Source organism: Tachyglossus aculeatus, chromosome 2 (assembly GCF_015852505.1).
Source record: "Tachyglossus aculeatus isolate mTacAcu1 chromosome 2, mTacAcu1.pri, whole genome shotgun sequence".
Lineage (NCBI taxonomy): Eukaryota > Metazoa > Chordata > Mammalia > Monotremata > Tachyglossidae > Tachyglossus > Tachyglossus aculeatus.
The window spans coordinates 54,636,728-54,649,764 of NC_052067.1; the positions used below are offsets into that span (position 1 = coordinate 54,636,728).

Below are 13,037 nucleotides of genomic sequence, written 5' to 3' on the forward strand. Positions count from 1 at the left end.
TATCGGAGTGACACAGACCTCGCCTTTCCACAGGGCCACATTAAAGCCTAGGCCCAATAATAACAGTAACGATAATGACATTTGTTAAGGGCTTACTGTCGTCGTCATCATCATCAGTGGTATTTATGGAGTGCTCCGTGTGTAATAATAATAATGATGATGATGGCATTTATTAAGCGCTTACTATGGGCAAAGCACTGTTCTAAGCGCTGGGGAGGTTACAAGGTGATCAGGTTGTCCCGCGGGGGGCTCACAGTCTTCATCCCCATTTTACAGATGAGGGAACTGAGGCCCAGAGAAGTGAAGTGACTTGCCCAAAGTCACACAGCTGACAGTTGGCGGAGCCGGGATTTGAACCCATGACCCGGACTCCAAAGCCCGCACCCTTTCCACTGAGCCACGCTGCTTCTCCGCCTTCTAGACTGTGAGCCCACTGTTGGGTAGGGACTGTCTCTATATGTTGCCAACTTGTACTTATAATAATAATAATGACATTAAGCGCTTACTATGTGCAAGGCACTGTTCTAAGCACTGGGGGGATACAAGGTGATCAGGTTGTCCCACGTGGGGCTCACAGTCTTCATCCCCATTTTACAGATGAGGTAACTGAGGCACAGAGGAGTTAATTGACTTGCCCAAAGTCACACAACTGACAAGTGGCGGAGCTGGGATACGAACCCATGACCTCTGACTCCAAAGTCCGTGCTCTTTCCACTGAGCCACACTGCTTCTCATAAGCGCTCAGTAAATACGATTGATTGATTGATATGTACTTGGTACGAACAGATAAATCACAGCCCCTGACCCATGTGGGGTTCACGATCTAAGGAGGAGGGAGAACAGCTCTTTAATCCCCATTTTACATAAGAGGAAACGGAATCACAGAAAAGCCAAGTGACTTGCCCAAGGTCACACCGCAGGGAAGGAGTGGCACTGAGACTGGAACCCAGGTCTTCTGATTCCCAGTCCTGTGCTCTTTCCACTAGGCCATACTGCCTCTGGACGCCTCAACCCTCTAAGCACTGTTATTAAGAGAGGAAAAAGGGTGAAAACAATCATTCAAAACCACCCTCTGCTTTCGCGTGTCACTTTGCTGTGTGACGTTATTCATTCATTCAATCGTATTTATTGAGCGCTTACTGTGTGCAGAACACTGGACTAAGCGCTTGGGAAGTCCAAGTTGGCAACATATAGAGACGGTCCCTACCCGACAGCGGGCTCACAGTCTAGAAATGGGGAGACAGACAACAAAACAAAACATATAAACCAAATAAAATAAATATGTACAAGTAAAATAGAGTAATAAATATGTACAAACTTATATACAGGACATTAGGCAAGTCACTTCTTTGTGCCTCAGTTACTTCATCTGTAAAATGGGGATTAAGAGTGTGCGCTCCATGTGGGACAGGGACTTTGTCCAACCCGATTATCTCGTATCTGTTTAATAAGCGCCTAACAAATACGATAAAAAAATGTTTGAGGGGGAGAACCACCGGTTGAGGTTTGATGTGGTTAACCATCAAATGAGAAACAGGGTGGCCTACGGATAGATCACGGGCCTAGGAGTTAGAATCAATCAATCAATCAATCGTATTTATTGAGCGCTTACTGTGTGCAGAGCACTGTACTAAGCGCTTGGGAAGTACAAGTTGGCAACATAGAGAGACAGTCCCTACCCAACTGTGGGCTCACAGTCTAAGTTAGAACAGTGCTTTGCACATAGTAAGCGCTTATTGTATGTACCCCAGCACGTAGTACAGCGCCCTTCCCAAACTCAGCCCCATTTTTCATCTCCCACTCAATCAATCGTATTTATTGAGCGCTTACTGTGTGCAGAGCACTGTACTAAGCGCTTCGGAATTACAAGTTGGCAACATACAGAGACGGTCCCTACCCAACAGTGGGCTCACACTCCCTTCTGTGTCGTCCTTTACTCTTCCCCCCGCCATCCCCAAAGCACTTATGTACATATCTGTAATTGTATTTATTTGTATTGCTGTCTGTCTCCCCCCACATCTAGATTGTAAATTCTTTGTGGGTAGAGAATGCTGCTGTTTATTGTTATATTGTAATAATAATAATAATAATAATGGTATTTGTTAAGCGCTTACTAAGCACCAGGCACTGTACTGAGCGCTGGGGTGGATACAAACAAATCAAGTTGGACACAGTCGCTGTCCCACGTGAGGCTCAGAGTCTCCATCCCCATTTTGCGGATGAGGTAACTGAGGCCCAGAGAAGTGATTTGCCCAACATCACACAGCAGACAAGTGGTGGAGCCGGGATTAGAACCCATGACCTCTGATTCCCAGGCTCATGCTCGATCCATTAAGCCGTGCTGTTTGTACTTTCCCAAGCGTTTAGTACAGTGCTCTGCACGCAGCAAGCGCTCAATAAATATGATTGAATGAAGCGCTTAACAAATACCATAAAAAAAGAATCTGCGATGCACCCAGGCACCGTTTCTGGGGGCAACCCCAACCCCTAGCTTTTATTAGTTCCCGAGCCTGGGTTAAAGGGGGTTATGGTTTAGCCCCTTCTAGAGCTCTTTGTGAGCAGGCACTGTCACTCTTTATTGCTGTACTGTACTTTTCCAAGCGCTTAGTAGGGTGTTTTGCACACAGTAGGGACTTAATAATAATAATAATGGCATTTATTAAGCGCTTACTATGTGCAAAGCACTGTTCTAAGCGCTGGGGAGGTTACAGGGTGATCAGGTTGCCCCTCGGGGGGCTCACAGCCTTAATCCCCATTTTAGATGAGGCAACGGAGGCACAGAGAAGTGAAGTGACTTACCCAAAGTCACACAGCTGACAACTGGTGGAGCCGGGGTTTGACCTCCCCGCCCCGCAGCACTTGAGTACCTATGTACGTATTTATAATTCTATTTATTTTATTAATAACGTGTATATAATTCTATCTCTATTGATGGTCTTGATGCCCGTTGACTTGTCTGGATGCCTGTCTCCCCCCTTCTAGACCGTGAGCCTGTTGTGGGCAGGGGTTGTCTTCATTCATTCATTCATTCAATCGTATTTATTGAGCGCTGTGTGCAGAGCACTGTACTAAGCACTTGGTTTGTCACTGACTGTACTTTCATTCAGTCGTATTTATTGAGCGCTTACCGTGGGCAGAATACTGTACTATGTGCTTAGTGGGGCCCCTTTTCCCAGACTGAGCCCCCTTTTTCCTCTCCTCCTCCCAATCCCCCCCCACAGCACGTGTATATAAATTGTATATATTTGTACAGATTTATTATTTATTTTACTTGTACATATTCACTGCAACTATTTTGTTGATGATGTGCATATAGCTGTAATTCTATTTATTCTGACGGTTTTGACGCCTGTCTATATGTTTTGTTGTCTGTCTCCCCCTTCTAGACTGTGAGTCCGTTGTTGGGTAGGGACCGTCTCTGTTGCCGACTTGTACTTCCCAAGCGCTCAGTGCAGTGCTGTGCACACAGTAAGCGCTCAATAAATCCGACTGAATGAATGAATCGGGCGCTCTGCACACGGTAAGCGCCCAATAAATAGGAGGGAAGAAGGGCGGTCATTAATGATGGGCGCGGAGGTGGTCTCTGATATCCCGTGGCTGGGCAGCCCACCCCAGGCAACTCTCCCAGCATCCTCTGCGGCTCAACTCTGGCTAACTCGGGCCTGCCCCGCCTGCCCACCATCCTCCTCGGCCCCCCATTCTTTTAAGCCCCCTGCCCGCCACTCTCCTCAGCCACCATTCTCCTCAGGCCCCTGCCCTCCATTCCCCGCAGCCCCCCGCCCGCCACTCTCCTCAGCCACCATTCTCCTCAGGCCCCTGCCCTTCAATCTCCTCAGCCGCCATTCTCCTCAGCCCCCCAACTCTCCTCAGGCCCCTGCCCTCCATTCTCCTCAGCCTCCCGCTCGCCATTCTCCTCAGCCCCCCAACTCTCCTCAGGCCCCTGCCCTCCATTCTCCTCAGCCTCCCGCCCGCCACTCTTCTCTGCCACCATTCTCGTCAGGCTCCTGCCCTCCAACCTCTTCAGCTGCCATTCTCCTCAGGCTCTTGCCCTCCAACCTCCTCAGCTGCCATTCTCCTGAGCCCCCCACTCTCCTCAGACCCCTGCCCTCCATTCTCCTCAGCCCCCGGCTCACCACTCTCCTCTGCCACCATTCTCCTCAGGCCCCTGTCCTCCACTCTCCTCAGTCAGCCGCCATTCTCCTCAGCCCCCTGCCCCCCATTCTCCACAGCCCCCCAGCCCACCACTCCCCTCAGGCCCCTGCCCTCCATTCTCCTCAGCCCCCCACCCGCCACTCTTCTCAGGCCCCTGCCCTCCATTCTCCTCAGCCACCATTCTCCTCAGCCCCCCACCTGCCACTCTCCTCAGGCCCCTGCCCTCCACTCTCCTCTGCCTCCATTCTCCTCAGGCCCCTGTCCTCCATTCTCCTCAGCCCCCCAGCCCTCCACTCTCCTCAGCCCCCCAGCCCTCCACTCTCCTCAGTTGCCCACCATTCTCCTCAGGCCCCTGCCCTCCACACTCCTCAGCCCGCCACTCTCCTCAGGCCCCTGCCCTCCATTCTCCTCAGCCCCCTGCCCGCCACTCTCCTCTGCCACCATTCTCCTCAGCCCCCCAGCCCTCCACTCTCCTCAGTCGCCCGCTATTCTCCCTAGCCACCATTCTCCTCAGCCCCCCAACCCGCCACTCTCCTCAGGCCCCTGCCCTCCACTCTCGTCAGCCGCCATTCTCCTCAGCCCGCCACCCTCCTCTGCCACCATTCTCCTCAGCCCCCCACTCTCCTCAGTCGCCCGCCATTCTCCTTAGCCACCATTCTCCTCAGGCCCCTGCCCTCCAATCTCCTCAGCCGCCATTCTCCTCGGCCCCCCACTCTCCTGGGGCCCCTGCCCTCCATTCTCCTCAGCCCCCTGCCCGCCATTCCGCTCAGCCGCCACTCTCCTCAGCCCCCCGCCCGCCATTCTCCTCAAGCGCCACTCTCCTCAGCCCCTTGCCCGCCATTCTCCTCAGCCCCCCGCCGTCCATTCTCCTCAGCCGCCATCGTCCTTAGCCCCCGGCCCTGCCCTCCCGGGTCCTGAGGGAGCCCACCCCCAAAAGGGCGGTGGCCCGGCCCGGGTGAGTGTCGGCCTCGGCGAACATGTCGGGGCGGGGCCGGCGGCCGAGGGGCGGAGCGGAGGACGGGAAGGCGAGGGAGAGGGAAGCGGCGCGGGGCGGCTGACGGGCCCTCATTTCCTCCTCCTCCGCCGCCATTTTGTGGCAGCCGGACCCGCAAAGAAAGGGGCAGAGCGGCCGGAGGACGAGCGAGCGGCCCCGGGGCGGTGGGGACCGGACCCGAGGCCCCGGTCGATGTGACGGGCCGCGGCTGTGGCGGCGGCGGCGGCGGCCTGGGGCTGTGGAGGGCGGGAGGAGGTAAGTGGGCCATGGCCTCCGTTAGCCACCCCGAGGCCATTTTCCTCAGCCCTGCTCCTTCCCGGGGAGGACGAGGAGGAGGCCGGGGAGCGCGCCCACCCGCTCCCCAGCGTGGCTCGGGAGGCCGAGGTCGTGGGTTCTAATCCCAGCACCTTCCCTTAATAATAATAATGGCATTTGATAAGCGTTTACTACGTGCCAAGCGCTAGGGAGGAAACTGGGTTGGCCCACGGGCCTTCACCCCCATTTTCCAGGTGAGGGAACTGACGCCCAGAGACGTGAAGCGACTCGCCCCAAGTCACACAGCTGACAGTTGGCGGAGCCGGGATTTGAACTCATCACCTCCGGCGCCCAAGCCCATGCTCCTCCCATTGAGCCCATTTAGACTGTGAGCCCACTGTTGGGTAGGGACCGTCTCTATATGTTGCCAACTTGTACTTCCCAAGCGCTCAGTACAGTGCTCTGCACACAGTAAGCGCCCAATAAATACGATTGATTGATTGATTGAGCCACGCTGCTGCTTGTCGCCCGGGTGACCTTGGGCAAGTCATTCTTAAGAGCCTCAGTGCCTTGTTTTGTTGTCGGTGTCCCCCTTCTAGCCCGTTGTTGGGTGGGGACCGACTCTGTCTTCATTCATTCAATCGTATTTATTGAGCGCTTACTGTGTGCAGAGCACTGTACTAAGCGTTAGGGAAGTGCAAGTCGGCAACCAATAGAGACGGGCCCTACCCAACAACGGGCTCACTGTCTAGAAGGGGAAGACAGACAACAAAACAAAACATGTAGACAGGTGTTGCCCATTTGTACTTCCCAAGCGCTTAGTACAGTGCTGTGCCTACAGGAACTGCTCAATAAATACGATCGAATGAATGGAAAATGGGGTTGAAGATGGTAAGCCCCACGTGGGATGACCTGAGCGCCTTATATCCCCCCCACAGTGCTTCGCACGTAGTAAGCGCTTAACAAACGCCATCATTATTATTATCATTCCACCGCCCTCCCCCGGCGCTTAGCACAGTGTTGTGCACACGGTAAGCGCTCGGCACGTGGCCGTGGATGAACCAGGGGACAGTTGGCTGGGGAAGGAGCTGGCACTTGGGTGCTGGTTCCTCCCTGAGACAATGGACCCTCGGGAGCCCGGTAATAATAATAATAATAATAATAATAATAATAATAATAATAATGGTGTTAAGCGCTTACTATATGCCAAGCACCGTTTTAAGCGATGGGGAGGATACAAGGTGATCAGGTTGTCCCACGTGGGGCTCCCAGACTTCATCCCCATTTTCCAGATGAGGTCACTGAGGCCCAGAGAAGTGAAGTGACTCGCCCAAAGTCACACACCTGACAATTGGCGGAGCAGGGTGAGAACCCATGACCTCTGACCCCCAGGCCCGGGCTCTTTCCACTGTGCCACACTGCTGCTCAGTGCACTGCTCTGTGCCCGCTGCGGGAGGTACCTTTGTGGGGGGCATCCGAACCCCGACACCTCCCCCAATTTTCCCTGCCCATCGAGCCCTTCCCACGGCCCCGGCGAGAAAGACGGGAGCGATGGAAAGCGTCGGGACTTGGGTTTCGGGTGGCCGAAGTTCATTAGCCGCACCCTTGTCCCTGGCAGAAATCCGCCAAGTTGATTGTGGCGGCTGGAAATGCCCAGGGGTAGAGCCAGCCCGGTCTCTATTTTTCCACAGCACCTGGGGTCTGAAGTCGTGTTGACCCAAGCGACTTTTCCTTTCTCTCTAAAAGGAGTGGTTGGTTTTCAGAACTGCGAGCGAAAGCCCCGGATCCCCGCTTCCACCTTCCTTTTTGAGTGAGTTATTCGCAAGGAGCCGTTATTTCCACCCCCATCTGCCCCCCGTACCCATCGGCGGGTTATCAGGGAGCGGAAAAGACACCGTCCGGGTGTTGGAGTTGCTCACTGGCGTTGCAAGTCGTTGTTTTAACAACAGTTGAAGAAGATCGGGGTGTCTGCCGAGCTACACTCTGGGGCCTTAGAAGGAATCAGAAAGATTTGCCTGTTTGCAAGGGGGTCAGTTGACGGAAGAAGGTGACGGTCTTTCTAGAAGTAAATTTGGAAAGAGAGGTTGCTTGAGTGGGTCCGCACGTCCATATCCCCAAGTAGGCGGTTGGACTGTTACCATTTTCGGGGAGGTGGGCGCATCATGCTTCTATTTTGATGGCCTGCTCTACTCGAGTCGTGGAGTTAAGATTGAAATTAGTGGGTTTCACGGCGAAGCACAGGCTTCATTCTGTGATCCGTGCCTATTCCCTCCGTCGTCCTCGGTAATCACAAGTTTCTGGACTGTTGTGTCTAAGAGTACGTGTTTGGTGATCTGCAGTGAACCGCACTTCAATAATTAAAATAATATGCCCTGATCCTCCAATGATAGTGTCACAGAGAGATTGTCTTGAAGGAAAAGTCAAGGGCTAATAGAGTCCAAGCACCCTGCGAGTAAACTTGGATGATTCCCTTTCGCTCGTTAAATGGACCGATTAAATGAAATTGCTGAACTTTACCTTCTCTGTTTAATTTTTTTCTCAAAGCTTATCGTAGGGATTTGGCAAAGTTCGGTGTCTATAGGCCCGTGCCTCGTATCTTAGAATCGAGACTTAGGAAAAGTTGGTGCAGTTGAGTCTCTGGGATGGTGTAGGTCCGACTGTCTCCCATCCTGATTCCTCCATTCCTTCCACAGGACTTGCTATGCCTCTTCCCGAATCTAGCCCTCGTAGCCGACGTGCTTCAAGGACCAGATCACTGGGTAAGGGAGCGCTCCTGGCTGGGCTCCAGGTCTCCGGAGGAGCAACCAGGAAGCCCAGGGAGAGCCTAAGGGGCCTGCGTCATGGAGCCGGTGCTCCTGAGGGGGATGGCACCGGGCACGGATGCTCCCCTGTTCGGAGGGGCTGGCCAGGAAGGGGATCTGGGGATCCGTGAACCCATGCTCGCAGGGAGGCATGCTCGAACTATGACCATCCAGGCAGTAGCGTGATCACCAGACTCATCAGTTTCCACCCCCAAGTGTCACGGAGCTTGCCGTGTGCAGGGACTGTGCAGTGAGTCCACCCCCAAGTGTCACGGAGCTTGCCGTGTGCAGGGACTGTGCAGTGAGTCCTACGGTGAGAGTTTTCACCCACTTAAGCTCTCAGAGCATTGCACAGGGCAGGCCCTGTGGTTTCATTGCCCTACGCTTCCTCTTCTGTTGAGGATGAGGCTCGGTATCTTGGAGACGGGGTTTCCCTCTAAAATATTCCCTACATCATTTTCAAGACTTTCACGCCACCTGAATCTAAAATTCACATCTGGAACGTGGAAGGATTTGTAATGGTGGAAATGCAGAGCAGTCTTTGAAGGGGCACTGTTACCCAGTTAAAAGTAGTCCGTGACTGAAACAAGCGGCACTTCGCTTCAGCTTCACAACGCCGGTTCCAAGGTGGCAGGTTGTGGCGCAGAAAAGGTGAACTGGGAAACAAAAGTTGGAAAAGAGGGTGAGTGGGGTGGAAGAGACTGGAGAACAGCGAGGTGCAGGCTGGAGTTGCCAGGAAAGATCAGTGCATCGCTCTTTACTGCCACTGAAGTCGAAGTTGGTTTCTCGGTCGTGGGACCTCTGTGACTCAATATGCGTGCATTAATGTGGATCTATTACTCAGAGTTGATCGAGCACACAATTCTGGATAATTTTGGCAAAACTAGGCTGTCCAACCTGGTTCAGTGATCATTTATAACATTGTTTCTGGGAGACAATTGATGTGTTGCTTGCTGTGTTGGGGACTTAGAACACAACGGTTCTGGAAATCTGTGTCTCAAGTCCAAGTACTGCCTGTATTTGAAACTCGCCGTAGGATGACGGTCCCCTTTTGCAATAGGTTCCAAATTTAAAAATAAATTCTAGTGCTGATTCTGGTAGCTACGCATTAAATCGTGGTAGAACACAAGCTGCTTTACGTAGCGCTTGCTCTGCACGCAAATATTCGCTAAGGATTTTTTGATATTAATGCTCTTCGCGTGTCTTACGGCTCTCCTTGATGTGACGGAATGCCCTATCCAAACCCCTACTTCCCCGGTGGTGGTGATTGACTCACGGGGTGTAGCGTCTTCTGACCCACAAGAGGTGGCAGTGGTAATTCACGCACACGCGAATGAAGCTGTTGGAGTGGTGAATGAACTGACTCCTCCTTTGGCGGGGGGTCTGTCTGGAAAGTGGGTGAAATTTTTAGACCTCCTGGGTCATTCTGCCGCACAGTTGACCCAGTCAGATCTGGGCCGGGTTCAAACCATCTCGCCTCTCCTCCCTCCTTCCCCGGGGCCCTCAAAAACATAATCATTCACACTAGGGACCAGATTCATCCGTCTTGAAAATGGCAGCATTAGGGTAACTGCCCCAAGCTTGCCGGCCACCCTTTACAGGAGAGCACTAATTTTAGTCGTTATACTGAGCTCAGCATTCCTCGCAGCCCAAATTCCCTCTTAAATAACGGAAAGTACACCCACAGGCCAAAGTTTCTCTCTATAACAACACACTCGGCCCTTTGTCAGAATATTCCTTCATTCCCTAATCGTGTTCTAGCCAAAATGCGTATTGATCATATGCGGTGGGTGTATTTTGAACCTGTCAGCGGTGTTCAAACGTTTGTAAACTTGCCGGGCTTCGAAGTACATGGATCCAAGAGTGGCTAAGGAATCGTTTGGGCTGACACCCTTGATGGTTGGCTGAAGTTATGGGATTAAAAAGGAGTGTAGAATACTCTTGTAGCTAAATAGCTTAAGCTTTGATGTTTAAAAATATATCTGAATAGTACTGGAAACTGCCTCAGCTTTTATACATTGAACAATTGAATCAAATGCACGGTGGGTGTTGCCCTGTATAAGAAACTGTTGAAGTTGCTGAAAAGACCTTGAGATCCACGCAGTAGGCACTGTTCGCTGAATTTAAGAAAGACTAGAAATTTAAGGCAAAAGGCAAAGGCAAGAAGTCTATAAGCTCCTCGGGGGCCGGGATTGTGTCTTCCAACTCTTACTGTGCTTTCCTAAATGCTCAGCAGTGCTCTGCACACAGTAACTGTCCAATAAATGCCATCGATGAATTTCATGTTATTGCATGTCAGGGTCAGTCTTACCATCCACTAAATAAGCAGAGGAGTAACTTCCATAAAGTGGCTTTTACTGGAGAAATCGAGGGATGGCTTTCCAAAAGTTCAAGTCACAATTAAAAAAAAAAGTTGGTTTTTCTTTCCACTGAATTCATCCTGTGTGGCCTCCAGACGGCTGACATTCTCAGTGCCGCTCTCAGGTACTCTCACCTTATTTTGTTCTCGGTCCCTTCTCTGAGCAGACCCGTTATTTTTGGAATGGGGCTTCTGCCACATGCTCCAGTTTTAAAAATGGCACGCTGGAGAAAGCTTCTGGATCTGGTGTGATTGCCACAGTTCATTCATTCATTCAATCGTATTTATTGAGCGCCTACTGTGTGCAGAGCGCTTGGGAAGTACAAATTGGCAACATATAGAGACGGACCCTACCCAACAACGGGCTCACAGTCTAGAAGGGGGAGACAGACAACAAAACAAGTAGACAGGTGTCAGTGCCATCAGAATGAATAGAGTTATAGCTATGTACACATAATAAAATAAATATAGTAAATATGTACAAATATACGCATGTGTTGGGAGAGGAAGGGGGTAGGGCGCAGGGAGGGAGGGGGCGATGGGGAGGAGGAGAGGAAGGGGGGGCTCAGTCTGGGAAGGCCTCCTGGAGGAAGTGAGCTCTCAGCAGGGCCCTGAAGGGAGGAAGAGAGCTCTAGCTTGACAGATGGGTGGAGGGAGGGCATTCCAGGCCAGGGGAAGGACATGGGCCGGGGGTCAACAGCGGGACAGGTGACAACGAGGTCCAGTGAGGAGGTTAGCGGCAGAGGAGCGGAGGGTGCGGGCTGGGATGAGAGTTGGGTTGCTTGGGCTCATCCATCCTCCCGGGAGACTTGCTTCTGGCTCGTTGTTGCTCGGTGAGCATGACAACAACTGCCAGAAGAGCTAAAACTGTCGATTTCACTGCTCGTTGGCCGGGCCACCTTGGCTCCCGAAGACCCCAGGGGGTAATTCTCCTCAACCGCAGGCCGTCATGTCGATGACTATAGCCGTGACCCCTCCATCCCCTTGAAGATGGTGCCTGGGGATTTTTTAAGAACATCAATGTTATTTCTGTGTCACCGCCATGGTCTGACAACCCAATATTCTGACACCGTCAAGGGCAGCGATAGGCTTGTTAGTCTCCCTGACATCTGGCCCAAATGACTATGGGTAGAATAAATCAATCAGTCATGTTTATTGAACGCTGATTGGGTGCAGAACACTGGACTAAGCGCCCGGGGGAGAACACTGTGGTAGACAGGTTCTCTGCCCAAATGAGTTTACAATCCAGAAGGAAGCTTCTAGACTGGAAACTCCCTATTTTAACAATAATAAGAAGAATTTAAGAGCTTTTAACACCTGGAACAGTACCGTGGACTTTTCAGCATTGAACTTATCCAACCCTTTCTTGAGTGTACTGAGATTTTTTTCATCAGCGCGACTTCCTGCAGTAATCTATTCCTTGTGAAGAAATGCTGCCTTTGTTGTTTCGGGAACCCGCAAGTGTGATGCTCTTTTTTAGGTAACCCCTCCTCCTGGAAGGGAGGGATTTGGTTAGCTGTGTCTGTCTTCCTGAGCCTCCCACTCAAATGTAATTTTTGTGCCATCCCCACTCCTGAGGAACTTAGAATCTAATGGAGGAGTTAGTAGGCATGAGCTGTAAGCTGTCTATGCAGACCCTTTGCATCTTTCCAGAAGGTCTAACCTCATAGTGAAGAAAAAAGACGGAAATATGGCTTCTCCATCCTTCAATCATCTTAAATTGCCCTCTGTGCCATCTCCAGACCCCGGCCCCATTTTTTAATGAAGAAAAACGGAGTAGAGAAGCTCAATTAGTTTCATTTTCTTGAAAGTAAAAGTTTTTCCATTGTGAGCCTAATGGAAAGAGCATATGGGCTTGGGAGTCAGGGGACCTGGGTTCTAATCCCAGCTCGACCATTTGTCCGCTGTGTGACCTTGGGCAAGTCAGTTTACGCCTCTGGGCCTCAGTTACCTCATCTGTAAAATGGGGATTGACTGAGAGCCGTATGTGGGGCATGGACTCGTCCATCCTGACAAGCTTGTATCTACCTCAGTGCTTACTGTGTGCCAGGCAGTCTACTAATCCTCACCCTCACCTTTGCCTCTGACCCTCCTAAAATCCTACTCTCGTCCCTCATTGCTGTTTTCAACCTCTCACTCTCCTGTGTCTCTTTCCCCTCTGCCTTCTCCCTTTGTAACCCCACAGCTCTCTCCAGTTATTGCCACACCTCCCTACTCCCATTCCTATCCATATTCCTGGAACACACGCTGCCTTAACTTTCCGTCCACCAACTCTTTAATCGGTCCCCCCGGGCTTGTGACTCCACTGAGTTGAGGCCGTGCTTTTCGAGGTCACCGGTAACTACATTATAGCCAGTCCTAAAGGATCATACTCTGGTCATCTCAGTAAGCTCCATCCTGGGATCTCCTGTTTTCGTTTATAAAACTCTTCATTCCTTCACCTGGCTTCGGCTATTACCTCTCTAGCCGTGACGTC

At 51.7% G+C, this 13,037-nt stretch overlaps 1 protein-coding gene across 2 annotated transcripts in view; it reads left to right on the top strand.

Moving 5' to 3' along the window:
- Positions 1-5,246: 5,246 nt before the first annotated feature.
- Positions 5,247-13,037, top strand: part of LOC119939732 (WT1 associated protein) — a 35,415-nt gene continuing 27,624 nt past the window's right edge. The window contains exon 1 of one of the 2 annotated variants that reach the window (XM_038759923.1): positions 5,247-5,401. The gene's annotated coding sequence lies outside the window, so the exon portion shown is untranslated. The remainder of the gene's footprint in view (positions 5,402-13,037) is intronic. The other variant, XM_038759924.1, reaches the window with a different exon arrangement.